This window comes from Oncorhynchus mykiss, chromosome 1 (assembly GCF_057628025.1).
Source record: "Oncorhynchus mykiss isolate SJ-2025 chromosome 1, ASM5762802v1, whole genome shotgun sequence".
Lineage (NCBI taxonomy): Eukaryota > Metazoa > Chordata > Actinopteri > Salmoniformes > Salmonidae > Oncorhynchus > Oncorhynchus mykiss.
In genome coordinates, this window is record NC_143022.1 from 15,151,130 (window position 1) to 15,172,927 (window position 21,798).

Consider the following 21,798-nt stretch of genomic DNA (forward strand, 5'->3'; position numbering starts at 1 on the left):
GGTACCTGATACAGGCTGTGTCCCAAATGGCACCATCATTTCACGGTGCACTACTTTTGACCAAGGCCCATAAGGCTCTGGTGAAAAAAGTGCACTAGAGTTAAAATAGGGTGCCATTTGGAACACAACCCATAGTGTGAACGGCCTGATACAGGAGATAGGTGAGCCTGAAAGCCATCTTTAGATGGATGTGACACTCCTAATCAACACAGTGCAATAGAAGGCAACAGTGTGTACTGTAGGTGTGCAGCTGGAGATTGTAGATGTGTCAGTGTGGCTGTCCAACACCACTGTGGTGAATACAGTGCCTCATGCAATTTGTTATAGCAAGAGTTGTGTCGCGGTGGAGGGGATCCGTTGTTGTTTTGACTGTTTCAGGGTGTAGGAGCTGAGTGTGTGTTTACAGATGCACATGTATAATATTCAATGACAGTGGGACTTGAAGTCTCTTTTCAAGGTTTCTTCACAAAATACATTTTTATGAAGGGATAACTTTTTTAAGTTGAATAATGGGTCAATCCTAAGGAAGGAACTTGTTAGCAGTTAGAACTGAATAAAGTTTGTTTTAGTATGAAGTGAACCAAGAACCAAGTGGTGGTCTGAAACACAGTGGTTAAGTTCTTTTCAAAACTCCCCCAAATCCACTCCCCTGTCTCGCTCTCCACCTCCACTCCCCAACTCTCCCTCCACCTCTTCACCCCAACTCTCCCTCTTCCTTCGCCCTAGCCAGAGCTCATCAATACAGTACAGGGATAAGAGTGGGGAGATTTATAGGGCACTTCCCAGAAGAGGAGAGCGCTGAGCTGAGCTGGGCCTAACCCTCCCTCACACCACACGCCTGACAAAGAGGAGGCCATTTCTCATATAGCAGAGTGCTTTATAGCCTCACATTCCTCTAGTGTGGAACACTCATATTACAGAGCACACACAGAGTGTAAAGGAGAGGAGAGACAGTCAGACTCCGGCACCCGCTCCAAACCTGCTCCCCTGAAAACAATCTCAACCCCTTTGGAGAAATTCTCCTGCACTGCAACCGCCATCGATTGCACCCACAGCCTGACAACGGAGACTGGAGAGAGAGAGGGAGCATGGAGAGAGAGGGGAGAGAGGAGCGAGCATAGAGAGAGTGCGTGGGGAGAGATGAGTAGATAATAGTTTGGTCTGCAGTGATTTGTGAAGTGCATGCAGGCCTTAGCGTGTGCTAGTTGAATCAGACTGAGGAGGATGTAGCTGCTCTACAGACTCACACTGACACCCAAGCAAACCCTGATGTCAAGGAGTTTAAACACAACCCCCCCCCCCCCCCCCCCCCCCCTTCCCTCCCAGGCTCTCTCTCACACACACACTCCATTCTCAGAATCAGAGAGGCCCTGCAGCAACTTGTCCCCTATAGGCACCTCTACAGTGGACTGTGAGAAAAGTCTAAGCTGAAATAACAGGAAGGCTGGGATGATGTCGTCACCGGCCCCTCAGTAACGTTTGCTTGTCTTTATAGAAGTCAAGTGAGTGAAATCATAAAGTGGCACAGGGAGAGTCCCAGCTGGTTTGGTTACTCAGAGCCAGGGTTGGAAGGCTTGGTCCTACAGCCAGGGGTATGTCCCAAAAAGAACCCTATTGGAAGGGCCTACAGCCAGGGGTTTGTCCCTATTGGAAGGCCCTACAGCCAGGTGTCTGTCCTTATTGGAAGAGCCTACAGCCAGGGGTCTGTCCTTATTGGAAGAGCCTACAGCCAGGGGTCTGTCCTTATTGGAAGGGCCTACAGCCATGGGTCTGTCCTTATTGGAAGAGCCCACAGCCAGGGGTATGGTATGTACCTATTGGAAGAGCCTACAGCCAGGGGTATGTCCCTATTGGAAGACCTTACAGCCCGGGGTCTGTCCTTATTGGAAGGGCCTACAGCCAGGGGTCTGTCCTTATTGGAAGAGCCCACAGCCATGGGTCTGTCCTTATTGGAAGAGCCCACAGCCAGGGGTATGGTATGTACCTATTGGAAGAGCCCACAGCCAGGGGTATGGTATGTACCTATTGGAAGAGCCTACAGCCAGGGGTATGTCCCTATTGGAAGAGCCTACAGCCAGGGGTATGTCCCTATTGGAAGAGCCTACAGCCAGGGGTCTGTCCTTATTGGAAGGGCCTACAGCCAGGTGTATGTCCCTATTGGAAGACCTTACAGCCAGGGGTCTGTCCTTATTGGAAGAGCCTACAGCCAGGGGTCTGTCCTTATTGGAAGGGCCTACAGCCAGGTGTATGTCCCTATTGGAAGACCTTACAGCCCGGGGTCTGTCCTTATTGGAAGAGTAGTAGTTTAACCAAGCTAGTAGTTTAACCAGGCTAGTAGTTTAACCAGTCTAGTAGTGCACCACTGAGGTTTTAGTCCAAGCCTTTTAACCAGAGACTTAAGTTCTACCTGAGAAACCAGCTGTGTTTTAAACAGACTTCAATGGGTGGAAAGCTGAGCACTGAATGGGAATAAAACTGTATTCTATTTTTATAAAGTCTATGATAGTTGAAAGTCTGACTGTGTTGTACCGTCATGCTGGAGGTGTGTGTGTGTAGGGGGGGGGGTCGCATTGTGAATGTAAGTTACGTCCCAAATGACACCCTATTCCCTACATAGGGCCTACATAGGGCCCTGGCCTAAAAGAAGTGCACTATGTAGGGAATAGAGTATCATTTGGGATACAGTCCTAGTCGTCAGCTCCAGTAGAACTCCAGAGAAGATATCCAGGCTTCACATCATGTTCGCTAGCGCAGCAAAACAGCCCAGCGGCGGTGGCCAGCTGGGACATAAAGCAATCTTTGTTCTCCAGCTGGCCCTGACTTTCATAAAGTTCATACATCTTTCTGTCCATCCCTCCTTCCCTCCTTCCCTCCCTCCTTCCCTCCCTCCCTCACTCCTTAAGTACGTCCTGGTTTCTGGCAACTTCTCAGCTCTAAAAGAGAAAAACTAGAGCAAGAGAGAGAGATATCTGGACAGGTCACGACTCTCTGTATATCCATGCAGGGTCACGAGCCATGTGTGTTTAATCACAACGTAATTATTGCAGTGTACCACGCTCCAGAGCCCCCTCAGCTCCTCTCAGCCCAGCAGCAGGACTACATCCCAAATGGTTCCCTAGTGGGAATACTATGTTGGGACACATCCCAGGTCATAGAGGACAGGCCCTAATTGGTTCAGTATGGGGACAATATCTCCCCCACACATGTAATGATGAATCACTTCCTGTGCTTAAGGTTCTCTGAGGTATTTGAGCGCACTGTTCTGCCCGTAGCCTCCAACACATGAGCCTACTGTACACACACAGATGTACGCACACAGACATACACACACAGGCGTATGCACAAAACCACACTCACACATACAAAAGAGAAGGTGCACACTCACACACCCAAAGGCGTACAGTATGCTCAGGCACGCAAGCAAACACACACACAGTGCCTGCGTTACTGCCCAAGGGAGGGCTTTCATTACCCCTGTTCAGTTTGGTAAGCACAGGTCAAGACTGATTCATGTGCATCGCCAGGCCTTCTGAGAGCTGCTTGTTGACTCTGTCACAACTCATTTCTACTTCCTGATCATGTGCTGATTGGAGGGCTGGAGGTCATGTTGCAGTCTCATTGGACCGTGGCCCTGTGCACAGTGATAATGGTGTGGTCTGAAACTGCTCAATAAGCTAATTATTTTTCCTTACCCTGTGCGCGCACACACACACACTTTCTCTACTCCTCTTCTACACACACACACCTTTCCACTACACATTCTTTCTTTCTCTCATCTTACACACTTGAACAAAAATGTGTCTCAATATCAGAGATAAACTACTTGAGGACTGCATGTAATACCCTCATCTCCCTCTCTTGTACACACACACACACACACACACACACACACACACACACACACACACACACACACACACACACACACACACACACACACACACACACACACACACACACACACACACACACACACACACACACACACACATCTACCTGGCTCACTCCCTCTCTCCTTATCTTGGCTCACTCCCTCTCCTTATCTTGGCTCACTCCCTCTCTCCTTATCTTGGCTCACTCCCTCTCCTTATCTTGGCTCACTCCCTCTCTCCTTATCTTGGCTCACTCCCTCTCTCCTTATCTTGGCTCACTCCCTCTCTCCTTATCTTGGCTCACTCCCTCTCTCCTTATCTTGGCTCACTCCCTCTCTCCTTATCTTGGCTCACTCCCTCTCTCCTTATCTTGGTTCACTCCCTCTCTCCTTATCTTGGCTCACTCCCTCTCTCCTTATCTTGGCTCACTCCCTCTCTCCTCATCTTGGCTCACTCCCTCTCTCCTTATCTTGGCTCACTCCCTCTCTCCTTATCTTGGCTCACTCCCTCTCCTTATCTTGGCTCACTCCATCTCTCCTTATCTTGGCTCACTCCCTCTCTCCTTATCTTGGCTCACTCCCTCTCCTTATCTTGGCTCACTCCCTCTCCTTATCTTGGCTCCCTCTCCCTCCTCCTCATCTTGGCTCACTCCATTTTACACCCAAATGGCCGCCCTTTCCTCTCTACTCCATTACGCATCGCTCACTGGGGCTAATGAAATCTGCTGTTCAATAACAATCTGTTTAGGATGGATAAAGAAATGACTCCTCCTCAGAGTCTGGAGGGAAGTCTGTATGCTAGCTGGGTGGGTGTCTCCTCCACTCGACTACATGGGTCAAGTATTAAAGCCCTTTAAAGAATGACAACGTCGACTGTCACCACCAGACGAGATATTTAATCACTGAAATAAAACTTCATTTCCTTGTTTGTTTGTTGGTGTGGTAAAGAAATGCACACAAAAAAGGAAAGTAACAAAACCCCGATTTTGATTTAGTATGGTTTACCCCCCCGTAACACCCCTCACTGGCACATTTGCGTAGGTTACAGAAGCCATGAAATTACAGTTACTTCGCTCATGACCAAGTGCAGGAGAGGAATTCACTGATAAGGTGACAGGCTTCATAAAGTGTTGATCAAAGGAGCTAATAAATAAATAAATCCTCAGGCCCTGCCGTCTCTCTCCCCCTTCTCCCCCCCCTTCTCTCTCTCTCTCCCTTCCTAATCCCTTTCTTTTAGTTTTCCCATTTCAGGCTGGCGTGGTACCAGATAAGCCAGTTCAATAATCATACATGCGCTCAGGCATAGCATGGTATGGCATAGCGACTCAGCTGATACTTGGCTTCCCTGCCAGCAGGAACCTGGCACTGGAGGAGGCTGGCATGAGAGTGGCGCCGCGGGCACTATGTCACGGCGGGTGGGGGACTGTGGGTGGTTTATGGTATATTATTGTTATGATGCCCATATTGCTTTGGGTTACCCCTGCTCCCTTAAATGCAGATCTTTCCATCTGTTTTTTTCTGTTCTTAAACCTCACGTTTCACCTGAGGTCACCTGAGGTCACATTCTGCTCTAATAAAGCAATACAAATCCCTCTGGAACTCATCTTAAGGGATGTGTCCACCTGCACAATGGTGGAAACACATCTCTTTAAGACATTCAGGTCTCTGATGGAAGTAGGGAAGACGTTTTGAACAGAGCCACGTAGCAACAGCTCAAACTGCAGTAGGGGTGTGTGTTTTAAAGCCCCCCCCCCAAAAGGGGGTTGACAAAGACCCTCATTGTGGCCTCACTCAGTCAATCAGTAAGACTATAATGCACATGTGGGCTGGGATATTAACAATAGCTCAATGACTCAGTATGAAGAACAAGAGGGTAAATAAACCAAACCAATAACACACAGGCCTTATCAGAGTCTTCCATTTAATCCCTCTCTGTGCCCGCCAAGCCACTTAAAAACAGGCAGCGGGCGTGAAATAAGCAGCACCTGTTTTGGGGGTTGGCTCATAGGCAGACACGCGCACACGCACGCACGCACGCACGCACACACACACAGTGTGCTTCCATGCATGCTGCCGTGCATATTCCTTCTACTGGCCTGGCAGCCAGTCTGAAGCACGCTTACTCTCCTTTACCCAACACAGTGGACGGTTGTGACAGCACTACTTTACAAAGAAATGGATTGCTGGCTCTTTCTCTTTTTTCCTCTCCTGCTACAATGTCTGGGTCTGGACTCTGGCAGAATATTAACACGGCCGGGCCTTGCATTAATACGTTGCGGAGTTCTACATTTGGCAGCCAGAGGGCTAACCTTCATGACCTCAGTCGGATAGAAACTAAAATACAAAAATCACTAAGCCTGCAAAAGATGTGAATGGTCACTGTTAAGATGTGAAATTATGAAATTGGTCTAATGAATTTGGGGCCCTACCTCTCACCGACCCCCATTTTGGGAGGGAGGGAGTTGAGAGAAATGAGAGGAGAGAGAGAGTACGTGTGTGTGCCTGTGTGTGTGTGTGTGTATGTGTGTGTGTGTGTGTGTGTGTGCGTGCCTGTATGTGTGTGTGTGTTGTGTGTGTGCGTCATCCATTTTACCACAGGCTGGTGAACTGACCTCAATAAAGAAAGAGTTATTGGACTCCAATGAAGAGTAATGACTAAGGGAAATACTCCTCTTCCAGGTCTGCATCCCAAATGGTACCCTATTTCCTACATAGTGCACTACTTTGGAACAGAGCCCACAGGTGCCATAGGGCCATAGTGCACTAGGTAGGGAATAAGGTACTATTTGGGATGCAGCCCAACTTTACATGTGAGTTCTGTGGTCGAATGCCTCTCTCTTTTCACAGTGTTCACACAGACCATTTCAATCACCTAGTAGAATCTCTTAGGACCTTAATAGATAATACCTTACTAAAACACTTCCTCCCATTCTCTCTCTCTCTCTGTGTTTCCTCCAATGGACTCTCCAGTACTCTGTTGTCCCATTGTCAACCATGGAATAGAGAGATTTATTGTGAGGAAGGACAGAAAAATACAAGAGGCCACTGATGAAAAACAACACCTTCTACATCGACAGAAAGGAAAGAAGAAGACAAACTAAGTCCCTATAAACGAACTAGACTTGGTCTGTAAGGTGGCTGGCAAGCCGACAGGGACATACTCTCACCCATGCCTGTACAAACACACATCCACGAACACACATGCGCACACTCACGCGCATGCACACACACACGCGCGCGCACACACACACACACACACACACGCGCGCGCACACACACGCGCGCACACACACACACACACAGCTCAGATATTGATTCTATTACATATTCTGCAGAGTAACAATCCAAATCAAATCAGCTGTTATTTGTTATGTGTTATTTGTCAACTTTACAGTGAAATGCTTGCTTACGTCCCCTTCACAACGATGCAAAGTTTTTTTTAAGTTAAAAATACAAGTAGTAACACAAGGTGAATAAAATACACTACGATGGAGCTACAATACAGGGAGTGCCAGTACCAGATCTCTGTCCAGAGGTACAAGCTATTTGAGGTAGATATGTACATGAAGGCAGGGTAAAGTGACTAAGCATCAGGATAGATAATAATAAGGTATTTGAGGTAGATATGTACATGAAGGCAGGGTAAAGAGACTAGACATCAGGATAGATAATAATAAGGTATTTGAGGTAGGTATGTACATGAAGGCAGGGTAAAGTGACGAGGCATCAGGATAGATAATAATAAGGTATTTGAGGTAGATATGTACATGAAGGCAGGGTAAAGAGACCAGACATCAGGATAGGTAATAATAAGGTATTTGAGGTAGGTATGTACATGAAGGCAGGGTAAAGTGACTAGGCATCAGAATAGATAAGTTATTTGAGGTAGATATGTACATGAAGGCAGGGTAAAGTGACTAGGCATCAGAATAGATAAGTTATTTGAGGTAGATATGTACATGAAGGCAGGGTAAAGTGACTAGACATCAGGATAGATAATAAAAGGTATTTGAGGTAGATATCTACATGAAGGCAGGGTAAAGAGACTAGACATCAGGATAGATAATAATAAGGTATTTGAGGTAGGTATGTACATGAAGGCAGGGTAAAGTGACTAGGCATCAGAATAGATAAGTTATTTGAGGTAGATATGTACATGAAGGCAGGGTAAAGTGACTAGACATCAGGATAGATAATAATAAGGTATTTGAGGTAGATATGTACATGGAGGCAGGGTAAAGTGACTAGGCATCAGGATAGATAATAATAAGGTATTTGAGGTAGATATGTACATGAAGGCAGGGTAAAGTGACTAGACATCAGAATAGATAATAATAAGGTATTTGAGGTAGATATGTTAATGAAGGCAGGGTAAAGTGACTAGGCATCTGGATAGATAGTAAATAGAGTCAAATAAAGTGTGTGTGTGTGTGTGTGTGTGCATGCGTGCGTTATACTGTATCTTGATTAGATAAGTATTCAAAGCCCTGAGTCAATACATGTTAGAATTACCTTTGGCAGCAAATTACAACTGGGAGTTTTTCTGGGTAAGTCTCGAAGAGCTTTGCAAACCTGGAATATACAATGTTTGTCCATCATTCTTTAAAAAAAAATTGGTTGTTGATCATTGCAAGACAGTCATTTTCAAGACTTGCCATAGATCTTAAAGCTGATTTAAGTCAAAACTGTAACTATCCACTCAGGAACATTCAACATTATCTTGTTAAGTAACTCCAGTGTACAGTGAATTCAGAAAATATTCAGACCTCTCCACATTTTGTTGTTGCAGCCTTACTCTAAAAATTAAATAAAACATTATCCTCGTCAATCTACACGTAATACCCCATATTGAGAAAGCAAAACATGTAATTGTTTAAATTATTTTTATAAAAAATAAAAAACAGAAATACCTTATTTACATAAGTATTTAGAACCTTTGATATGAGACTCGAAATTGAGCTCAGGTGCATCCTGTTTCCATTGATCATCCTTGAGTTGTTTCTACAACTTGATTGGAGTCCACATGTGGTAATTTCAATTGACTGGACATGATTTGGAAAGGCACACACCTGTCCATAAAAGGTCCTACAGTTCACAGTGCATGTCAGAGCAAAACCAAGCCACAAGGTCGAAGGAATTGAGGTCCAAGTCTCTCACTATTGCCGCTTGTTATAGACCCCCTTCAGCCCCCAGCTGTGCCCTGGACACCATATATGAATTGATCGCCCCCCATCTATCTTCAGAGTTCGTACTGTTAAATCAAATCAAATGTATTTATATAGCCCTTCTTACATCAGCTGATATCTCAAAGTGCTGTACAGAAACCCAGCCTAAAACCCCAAACAGCAAGCAATGCAGGTGTTGAAGCGCGTTAGCTAGGAAAAACTCCCTAGAAAGGCCAAAACCTTTCTAGAAAGAAACCTAGAGAGGAACCAGGCTATGAAGGGTGGCCAGTCCTCTTCTGGCTGTGCCGGGTGGAGATTATAACAGAACTTGGCTAAGATGTTCAAATGTTCATAAATGACCAGCATGGTCAAATAATAGGTCTGGGACAGGTAGCACGACCGGTGAACAGGTCAGGATTCCATAGCCGCAGGCAGAACAGTTGAAACTGGAGCAGCAGTACGGCCAGGTGGACTGGGGCAGCAAGGAGTCATCATGCCAGGTAGTCCTGAGGCATGGTCCTAGGGCTCAGGTCCTCAGAGAGAGAAAGAGAGAATTAGAGAGAGCATACTTAAATTCACACAGGACACCGGATAAGACAGGAGAAGTACTCCAGATATAACAAACTGACCCTAGCCCCCCGACACAAACTACTGCAGCATAAATACTGGAGGCTGAGACAGGAGGGATCAGGAGACACTGTGGCCCCATTCGATGATACCCCCGGACAGGGCCAAACAGGCAGGATATAACCCCACCCACTTTGCCAAAGCACAGCCCCCACACCACTAGAGGGATATCTTCAGCCACCAACTTACCATCCTGAGACAAGGCAGAGTATAGCCCACAAAGATCTCTGCCACGGCACAACTCAAGGGGGGGGCGCCAACCCAGACAGGAAGATCACATCAGTGACTCAACCCACTCAAGTGGCGCACCCCTCCTAGGGACGGCATGAAAGAGCACCAGTAAGCCAGTGACTCAGCCCCTGTAATAGGGTTAGAGGTAGAGAATCCCAGTGGAAAGAGGGGAACCAGCCAGGCAGAGACAGCAAGGGTGGTTCGTTGCTCCAGAGCCTTTCCGTTCACCTTCACACTCCTGGGCCAGACTACACTCAATCATATGACCCACTGAAGAGATGAGTCTTCAGTAAAGACTTAAAGGTTGAGACAGAGTTTGCCTCTCACATGGGTAGGCAGACCATTCCATAAAAATGGAGCTCTATAGGAGAAAGCCCTGCCTCCAGCTGTTTGCTTAGAAATTCTAGGGACAATTAGGAGGCCTGCGTCTTGTGACCGTAGCGTACGTGTAGGTATGTACGGCAGGACCAAATCAGAGAGAAAGGTAGGAGCAAGCCCATGTTGTAACGGTTTTCTTGAGGTGAAGGAGAGGCGGATCGTGGTGAGAAAATGCATCGTGGTTAGTTTTGTACATCTTTAATAAAGATGAAGGTACAACAATCTACAAAACAAGAACCGTGAAAAACCAAAACAGTCCTCCTATCTGGTGCCACAAACACAAAGACAGGAACAATCACCCACAAAACCCAACACAAAACAGGCTACCTAAATATGGTTCCCAATCAGAGACAATGACTAACACCTGCCTCTGATTGAGAACCATATCAGGCCAAACATAGAAATAGACAAACCAGACACACAACATAGAATGCCCACCCAGCTCACGTCCTGACCAACACTAAAACAAGGAAAACACACACGAACAATGGTCAGAACGTGACACATGTAATGCTTTGTAGGTTAGCAGTAAAACCTTGAAATCAGCCCTTGCCTTGACAGGAAGCCAGTGTAGGGAGGCTAGCACTGGAGTAATATGATCAAATTGTTTGGTTCTAGTCAGGATTCTAGCAGCCGTATTCAGCACTAACTGAAGTTAATTTAGTGCTTTATCCGGGTAGCCGGAAAGTAGAGCATTGCAGTAGTCTAACCTAGAAGTAACAAAAGCATGGATTCATTTTTCTGCATCATTTTGGACAGAAAGTTTCTGATTTTTGCAATGTTACGTAGATGGAAAAAAGCTGCCCTTGAAACAGTCTTGATATGTTCGTCAAAAGTGAGATCAGGGTCCAGAGTAACGCCGAGGTCCTTAACAGTTTTATTTGAGACGACTGTACAACCATTACAATTAATTGTCAGATTCAACAGAAGATCTCTGTTTTGTCCGAGTTTGAAAGTAGAAAGTTTGCAGCCATCCACTTCCTTATGTCTGAAACACAGGCTTCTAGCGAGGGCAATTTTGGGGCTTCACCATGTTTCATTGAAATGTACAGCTGTGTGTCATCCGCATAGCAGTGAAAGTTAACATTATGTTTTCGAATGACATCCCCAAGAGGTAAAATATATAGTGAAAACAATAGTGGTCCTAAAAAGGAACCTTGAGGAACACTGACATTTACAGTTGATTTGTCAGAGTACAAACTATCCACAGAGACAAACTGATTTCTTTCTGACAGATAAGATCTAAACCAGGCCAGAACTTGTCCGTGTAGACCACCTGTTAGGTGACCTAAACTGGGACATGCTCAATCTCACACAAATTATCAAGGAACCTAACAGGTACAACCCTAAATCCGTAACCTCTTAGATATCATCCTGACCAACTTGCCCTCTAAATACACCTCTGCTGTCTTCAACCATGATCTCAGCAATCACTGCCTCATTGCCTACGTGCGTAATGAGTCCGCGGTCAGACAACCCCTCATCACTGTCAAACGCTCCCTAAAACACTTCAGTGAGCAGGCCTTTCTAATCAACCTGGCCCGGGTATCCTGGAAGGATATTGACCTCATCCCGTCAGTAGAGGATGCCTGGTTACTCTTCAAAAGTGCTTTCCTCTCCATCTTAAATATGCATGTCCCATTCAAAAAATGTAGAACTAAGAACAGATATAGCCCTTGGTTCACCCCAGACTTGACTTCCCTTGACCAGCACAGAAACATCCTGTGGCATTCTGCACTTGTCTTTGCTTTGCCATTATGTAGATTGATGAGGGGGGGGGGGGGGGTAATAATTTCATCCATTTTAGAATAAGGCTGTAACGCGGAAAAGGTCAAGGGATCTGAATACTTTAGAGCAGAAAAAAATTAATGTTTTGTCATACCCGTGGTATATGGTCTGATATACCACGGCTGTCAGCCAATCAGCACTCAGGGATCGAACCACCCAGTTTATAATTGAGCTTATACCATGGCATTGTTGAATACCTGTTTCTGATTGTCTTGAAGGGTATTCTAGAGCATGCATTATTTCCCTATAACGCACAGTATGTCAGCACGGTAGAATTCAATGATATAGTTCATTCTTACATGTTCTATGTTTGAGCTGCTTTTGAAAGCAAAGTCAAATTGAAACATTATTGGCATTGCTGAATTAGATTTTCATAATAGCAAGCTTGGACTGATGGTTTGGTTAGCTTACTTGGCAAGTCTGTGTATTTGGTTACCAAGGCAACTACTGTAGCTATCTAGTAAACTTCCTAGCTACTTCAGTGGATGTTGATTATAACCCTTTTTATATCATGGCTATAATTTAACACATTTGCTGCTAGAAATGTGCCCATTTACTGGTAGAAATGTGTTCAACTCAGGGCTCTATGTATTCTCTGGAAAATAATGCAGCTCCATGGATGATTAGTTCCACTCTGTTAGCACGTCGTGGAACACTCCTTCCAAGTCGCTCCACAGAAGATTAGTTCCACTCTGTTAGCACGTCGTGGAACACTCCTTCCAAGTCGCTCCACAGAAGATTAGTTCCACTCTGTTAGCACGTCGTGGAACACTCCTTCCAAGTCGCTCCACAGAAGATTAGTTCCACTCTGTTAGCACGTCGTGGAACACTCCTTCCAAGTCGCTCCACAGAAGATTAGTTCCACTCTGTTAGCACGTCGTGGAACACTCCTTCCAAGTCGCTCCATAGAAGATTAGTTCCACTCTGTTAGCACGTCGTGGAACACTCCTTCCAAGTCGCTCCACAGAAGATTAGTTCCACTCTGTTAGCACGTCGTGGAACACTCCTTCCAAGTCGCTCCATAGAAGATTAGTTCCACTCTGTTAGCACGTCGTGGAACACTCCTTCCAAGTCGCTCCATAGAAGATTAGTTCCACTCTGTTAGCACGTCGTGGAACACTCCTTCCAAGTCGTTCATTATTTTCCATTTAACACATAGCCCCTCGTTGACTATCCCTTACTTGCCTTTTAGGTTACTGACCTGCTAAAAGGTGGATTTGTTTCCCAGTGTCGGTTGGAAAGCAGACTGAAACAAGTTTTCATCTAGTACTTTGTCTGTGCTTAGCTCTATTCCTTTTATTTTTATATATATTTTTGCAGTATTACTTTAGTGCCTTACTACAGACAGGACACGTTTTTGAGTATATATTTTTCTGTAGAGGCTTCCTTCTTTTCAAATCAATTCAAATGGTATTTGTCACATGCGCCGAATACAACAGGTGAGGTAGACCTTACAGTGAAGCGCTCACTTACAATCCCTTAACCAACAATGCAGTTTTAAGACAAATAAGTGTTAAGTGAAAAATGTATAAAAATGTGCAGGGGCACAGTGTAGTCAAGGTAATTGAGGTAATGTGTATATGTAGGTAGAGTTAAAGTAAATATGATTACATAATAAACAGAGAGTAGCAGCAGCGTAAAAGAGGGGTTTTAGCCATTTGATTAACTGTTCAACAGTCTTATGGCTTGGGGGTAGAAGCTGTTAAGAAGCCTTTTGGACCTAGACTTGGCGCTCCGGTACCGCTTGCTGTGCGGTAGCAGAGAAAACAGTCTATGAGTAGGGTGACTGGAGTCTTTGACCATTTTTAGAGCCGCCTGGTAGACACAACCTGGTATAGAGGTCCTGGATGGCAGGAAGCTTGGCCCCAGTTATGTACTAGGCTGCATTAAAGTCCCAGGCCACTAGGAGCGCCGCCTCTGGATGAGAGTTTTCCTGTTTCCTGTTCGCTTATACAGCCATTGAGTGCTGTCTTAGTGCCAGCATCGGTTTGTGGTGGAAAATAGATAGCTACGAAAACTCTCTTGATAAATAGTGTGGTCTACAGCTTATCATGTGATACGCTACTCTACCTCTGGCTAGCAAAACCTTGAGCTTTTCTTACTATTAGATTTCGTGCACCAGCTGTTGTTTACAAATATACACAGACCGCCACCCCATGTCTTACCGGAGACCGTAGCTCGTCAATTTTGTTATCCAATGATTGTACATTGGCTAATAGGACTGATGGTAGAGGCAGATTACCCACTCGCCGTCATATCCTTATAAGGCACCCCCGACCTACATCCCCGATATCTCCGTCTCTTTCTCATGCGAATGACAGGGATTTGGGCCTTGTCAGGTGTCTAAAGTAAATCCTTCACGTCCGACTCATTAAAGAAAAACCTTTGTGCAGTACGAGGCGAGTAATCGTTGTCCTGATATCTAGGAGCTCTTTTCGTTCATAAGAGACGGTCATAAGAAACATTATGTACAAAATAAGTTACAAAAACGTGAAGAAACACACACAATAGCACAATTGGTTAGCAGACCGTAAAACAGCAGCCATCTCCTCGCCATGATAGGTTAGTATTGTGGAGTAATTACAATGTTGTTGATCCATCCTCAGTTTTCTCCTATCACAGCCATTCAACTCTAACTGGTTTAAAATCACCATTGGCCTCATGGTGAAATCCCTGAGCGGTTTCCTTCCTCTCCGGCAACTGAGTTAGGAAGCCTGTATCATCGTAGTGACTGGGTGTATTGATACACCATTCAAAGTGTAATTAACTTCACCATGCTCAAAAGGATATCCAATGCCTGCTTTTATTTACCCATCTACCAATAGGTGCCCTTCTTTGCGAGGCATCGGAAAACCTCCCTGGTCTTTGTGGTTGAATCTGTGTTTGACATTCACTGCCCGACTGAAGGACCTTACAGATAATTGTATGTGTTTGAGGTACAGAGATGAGGTTTTCATAAAAACATCATGTTAACCACCATTACTTTACTTACTTACTTGACTTACTTTACAAAGTTATTCCATGTGACTTATTATCTGACTTGTTAAGTACATTTTTACTCCTGAAGCTTTTAGGTTTGCCATAACAGAGGAGTTGAATACTTCTTGACTCAAGACATTTATTAAAATTTCTAAAAACATAATTCCACTTTAACATTATTGGGTATTGTGTGTAGATCAGTGACACAAAAATCTAAATGTAATACATTTTAAATTCACGCTGTAACACAACAAAACTTGGAAAAAGCCAATAGGTGTGAATACTTTCTTGAAGGTACTTTATAGTCATGTGAGTGTGCATACCGTGCATGTGCATGATATGGTCAATGCAGATAGTCCGGGTAACTATTTAATTAACTATTTAGCAGTCTTATGGTAGAAGCTGTCTTGGATCCTGTAAATACAGGAATGAAAACATACAAGAATATAAACTCAGGACCGAATGCGTGTGTGTGACAGAGAGAGTGTGAGTCATTTGTAAAACAGGGAGTGCTCCAGTGGAGTGTGACAGCGTGTGTTAGTGTGTGTCTGCGTGTAGAGGGGATGATGCTCTGTGCTGTCACGGAGGGGTTACGGACCTGTGGATTATAGGGACTAGTGAGTCATACTGAACCTGGACTATAGGGACTAGTGAGTCTGAACCTGGACTATAGGGTCTAGTGAGTCATACTGAACCTGGACTATAGGAACTAGTGAGTCATACTGAACCTGGACTATAGGAACTAGTGAGTCACACTGAACCTGGACTATAGGGTCTAGTGAATCATACTGAACCTGGACTATAGGGTCTAGTGAGTCATACTGAACCTGGACTATAGGGACTAGTGAGTCATACTGAACCTGGACTATAGGGACTAGTGAGTCTGAACCTGGACTATAGGGTCTAGTGAATCATACTGAACATGGACTATAAGGACTAGTGAGTCATACTGAACCTGGACTATAGGGACTAGTGAATCATACTGAACTTCGACTATAAGGACTAGTGAGTCATACTGAACCTGGACTATAGGGTCTAGTGAATCATACTGAACCTGGACTATAGGGTCTAGTGAATCATACTGAACATGGACTATAAGGACTAGTGAGTCTGAACCTGGACTATAGGGACTAGTGAGTCATACTGAACCTGGACTAAAGGGACTAGTGAGTCATACTGAACCTGGACTATAAGGACTAGTGAGTCTGAACCTGGACTATAGGGACTAGTGAGTCATACTGAACATGGACTATAAGGACTAGTGAGTCATACTGAACCTGGACTATAGGGACTAGTGAGTCATACTGAACCTGGACTATAAGGACTAGTGAGTCTGAACCTGGACTATAGGGACTAGTGAGTCATACTGAACCTGGACTATAGGAACTAGTGAGTCATACTGAACCTGGACTATAGGAACTAGTGAGTCACACTGAACCTGGACTATAGGGTCTAGTGAATCATACTGAACCTGGACTATAGGGTCTAGTGAATCATACTGAACATGGACTATAAGGACTAGTGAGTCATACTGAACCTGGACTACAGGGACTAGTGAGTCATACTGAACCTGGACTATAGGGACTAGTGAGTCATACTGAACCTGGACTGTAGGGACTAGTGAGTCATACTGAACCTGGACTATAGGGACTAGTGAGTCTGAACCTGGACTATAGGGACTAGTGAGTCATACTGAACCTGGACTATAGGAACTAGTGAGTCACACTGAACCTGGACTATAGGGTCTAGTGAATCATACTGAACCTGGACTATAGGGTCTAGTGAATCATACTGAACCTGGACTATAGGGTCTAGTGAGTCATACTGAACCTGGACTATAGGGACTAGTGAGTCATACTGAACCTGGACTATAGGGACTAGTGAGTCTGAACCTGGACTATAGGGTCTAGTGAATCATACTGAACATGGACTATAAGGACTAGTGAGTCATACTGAACCTGGACTATAGGGACTAGTGAGTCTGAACCTGGACTATAGGGACTAGTGAGTCAGACTGAACCTGGACTACAGGGACTAGTGAGTCATACTGAACCTGGACTATAGGGACTAGTGAGTCTGAACCTGGACTATAGGGTCTAGTGAATCATACTGAACATGGACTATAAGGACTAGTGAGTCATACTGAACCTGGACTATAGGGACTAGTGAATCATACTGAACATGGACTATAAGGACTAGTGAGTCAGACTGAACCTGGACTACAGGGACTAGTGAGTCATACTGAACCTGGACTATAGGGACTAGTGAGTCTGAACCTGGACTATAGGGTCTAGTGAATCATACTGAACATGGACTATAAGGACTAGTGAGTCATACTGAACCTGGACTACAGGGACTAGTGAGTCATACTGAACCTGGACTATAGGGACTAGTGAGTCTGAACCTGGACTATAGGGACTAGTGAGTCATACTGAACCTTGACTATAGGGACTAGTGAGTCTGAACCTGGACTATAGGGACTAGTGAGTCAGACTGAACCTGACTGAATATCAAACCACATCATACCTTATTTACATCCCACACCCAAAACTATTACGCTTGCGTTGTACAAGCCATGAGATCATTGGTTTCAGACTGCAGTGCAGTGGTTCAAAGGTCATCTTCTCTGTCTCTCTTCACCTGCTAGCGTTACCCCTCCCAGCCTCTGTCTGCGTCCCAAATGGCACCCTATTCCCTATATGACCACAGCCCTATGGGGTACCTTATGGGCCCTGGTCAAAAGTAGTGCACTACTTAGGGAACAGCCCTATGGGATACCTTATGGGCCCTGGTCAAAAGTAGTGCACTACTTAGGGAACAGGGTACCATTTGAGTCAGCCTCTGTTATTACGTGCTGGGGTAGCTATTGATCGTCACCCTACTTTAAAGGACAATTAAAGGGTTTCAAGCTGGGAGCTGGCCCCTCCCAGGCTCCTCATTGCTATTCAGTGTGTCGGGCTGACTGCTGGCCCCTGGTGGGACCAGTGCCCCCCCCCCCCCTAATACCCCACACAGGCCTAGTCTTTGATTCATGTTCATTTCTCTATGGACACCAGGACCAATAAGCACTCTTTAATTGCCCGTTCATTAGGGGTCCAGGCGTGGCCAGGGCTCTCCATCATCATCACCCCCCCCCATTGAATGGATGAGGCCAGAGTCCAAGGGCAGGCCCAACAACACAATGCTCATTTAGGGGACAGGGGGGAAGTGGGGACAGGGGGATAGGGGTGAATGGGCTGCCATAGCTGGCTCATTGAGGACATTTGTTGGTTACTCAAAGTAAAGGTACAGTTACGATGGTTTAAATGCAGAAATGTACGAGATTCACAGATTGTTTTTGCACCCACCATGCTTCACGTCCGTAATGTTCATGTGATGTGAAATGTGTATATTTTGGGATGTGAAATGTGTATATTTGGGGATGTGAAATGTGTATATTTGGGGATGTGAGCACTCCGTTTGTTGTTTGCCGTAACGAAGATCTGTTTGGGATGTTGTCAATAAAGCTGTCAGGAGCTTTAACAGTGTGCGGCCTTCTGGTTTTTTATTTACATGCAGCGTAGCCATAGGCTGTTATAGGTCATTTTCACTGCAAAAAAGCCAATAGTTTGATTTGAGATAAAAATGACCAGAGACAAAGAGATTCTGCACAATATATTCATCATATATTTTGGTTAAGCTCGATAAGACATAGGCTGCTATCTTTGTTGTGCCAATGAAGCACATTTAGTTTGAACTGAATCAAACTTGAAGTAAAATTAGTAATTTCTTCATCCTTTCCAGCAACTGGATGGCTAACCAGACTAGAGCAGCTCACCTACCTCTGTCTACGAGAACCAAGGAGAGAGAGAGAACAGGAGGAGAGAGAGAGAGAGAGAGAGAGACAGAGAGACAGAGAGAGAGAGGGAGACAGAGACAGAGAGGGAGATGGAAGAGGGTCTAAGGGGGGCTTGGACCCTCTTCCATCTCTCTCTCTCTCTGTCTCTCTGTCTCTCTGTCTCTGTCTCTCTGTCTCTCTGTCTCTCTGTCTCTCTCTCTCTCTCTCTCTCTCTCCTCCTGTTCCAAGTCGTTCCACTGATCCCCACATGAATCTCCCCCGTTTCTCAAAAAAACCTTTTTCGTAATTTCCACTGTAATGGCTGTGCCTGAGGCGATAATATGATAATGGACTTGATATCACCTGTGGCGAACTTTTCTCTCCCTCCTAGGTCCTGCCGCGTTGCCTTTGATTAACGATGCGTGGTAATCCTGAGTGTGCGGGGCAGGCCACAGACGGAATCCCTCTCGTCTGTGGAGCGCTTTGCAACAAAAGGCACAGGTGGAATTACCGTCGCACCACACACATGGTGCTCGTGTACATTTAAAACACTCTCTCTCATGCACACACACACACACACACACACACACACACACACACACACACACACACACACACACACACACACACACACACACACACGCACACACGCACACACACACAACAATGACCCCATGACACATTGAGCTCTGTGCCTGTCCCATGGCGACACAAGCTGTTGAAACCTTTTAATTCCAGGGGGGGAAACAACGGTAGTTAAATAAGGAAAATGGAACTGCTGAGTTGCTTTTTCCTTCATCTCTTCATTATTTTCTCCTCCTCAGACCCTTTCTTTCTTTCATTCCCCTTGTTCCTACTGCTTTATTGGTTCAACCTCTGCATCCTGTTTTCTATACAACACCACCACACTAGAAAGCATAATGGAACACACTGCTCTATTGGAGAGAACTATGTGATTATTGGCCCACAAACAACTCTTCAAACCAAGACGTGACATCTGTTTTGAGTTGTGGAAGAAGCTAGAATATTGCACTTCAAGCCTACCCTGATGGGCTATTGTGGTTATACAATTAAGCGTTCAAACTCTCCTCTGATTACTCTATGGGATTGTAATCTCATGCTCTGATTAGACTCAGTGAATGGCGAATGGCCGATTGTACTGTAGTCAGTGAATTGGAATGTGCAGATTTAAAACAGGGCCCAGCGCATAGAATTACATCTATAATCACTGTGAATTATAGGAGCTCTGTGCCCCAACATCTATACAGTGTCTGAACGACGTGGAAAAAACACCTGTACAATGTCAGAAGAAAGTCTGTACAATGTCTGAACAAAGTCTGAACAATGTCCGAACAACATTTGAACGATGTCTGAATAACGCCTGAACACAACTTTAATGAGGGGTTAATTAGCTAGCGCTGACACCCAATTTAGCCCGAGCTAAGAACATATTCCCTAAAGGTGTACTGTACACACATCACCAACTAGGTGCTGGTTAGGAGGAACATTCATGATTCAGAGTCCTTGGGCCATTCGTTTGTTGTGTGTTTACAGATAAACTTGCATAGATACATACTGGACACATACTGGACACATACTGGACACATACTGGACACATACTGGACACCCTAAGAAAATATCCTGCCTCAAGGAAAACTTGATGTCATGGATGCATGGGTTTTTAAGTGTAACGGCCATTCCAAGCTCAATGTTTCGACAATGAGGATATAAGGACAGGTGCTGCTACGATGTAAACAACATGAGTTTCCCCAACTCATTTAGCTACAGTAGGTGTGGAATTTAGTCTCTAAGTGGTTTGTTCAAATAATTAAAAACCTTGCCACAAGTCATTCCCACATTGGAGAGGCTTTGTCTAAGCAAATGAAGGGAAATTAATTATAATTATGCCAGGAGGGCTTTAAATCCCAGATTAGCCCTTCAGATCCTCCACAATTTATGATCTGTGTTTTAATGAGGGCTTGCTCTGCAGCTGGCTCCTACCTCAACTTACTAACTATCAGTCAACGGAATCCATTAATTATTTTGTCATGGGTGACACCGGTATTGATAAAGTTTGTAAAGTCTCTGTGAAAAGGGTGGTTAGTTAGAATTATCTTAAAATAAATCCATCCCTCCTTTGATCTTCGATCAAGGTGCAGACGTGTCACTATGGGACTGGTTGTGTGTGTGTCCATAAATATCACTTTCAAGTAGTAAAACAGGAAGGGAGGAAAGAAGACTGACCTCCAGAGATGTTGTGGTAACCTGTCAAAGAGGGGTCAAGACCTCCGACCTCCTAACCGCTTATCTCTCTGGGAAAGGGGCGTGTTGTGAGGGTGAACGGGGGTGAGCTAGGGGGAGACATGGTTTTGGGTTTTGCCCTTGGTGGAAATGTGATGCCCCTTGTTACTGGTGAATTATTCACAGCATCTCTTGCGGTTTCATCTGAGGATTGCCTCTCGTCCTGAAACCCAACGCTCAGTCGGTGCTGATCCCCCGGGAGAATCCAAGTTCACTCCCCACAGCACCACATCTTGGAGAAAGTGCCTACTGAGAGAGAGACAGAGAGCTTTTGTGAGTGCAATGTTTACTGTTAAGTTTTATTGTTTATTTGACTTTAGTTTATTATCTATTTCACTTGCTTTGGAAATCAATCAATCAAATGTAGTTATAAAGCCCTTCTTACATCAGCCGATGTCACAAAGTGCTATACAGAAACCCAGCCTAAAACCCTAAACAGCAAGCAATGCAGATGTAGAAGCACGGTGGCTAGGAAAAACTCCCTGGAAAGGCAGGAGCCTAGGAAGAAACCTAGAGAGGAACGAGGCTCTGAGGGGTGGCCAGTCCTCTTCTGGCTGTGCCGGGTTGAGATTATAACAGTACATGGCCAAGATGTTCAAACGTTCATAGATGACCAGCATGGTCAAATAACAATAATCACA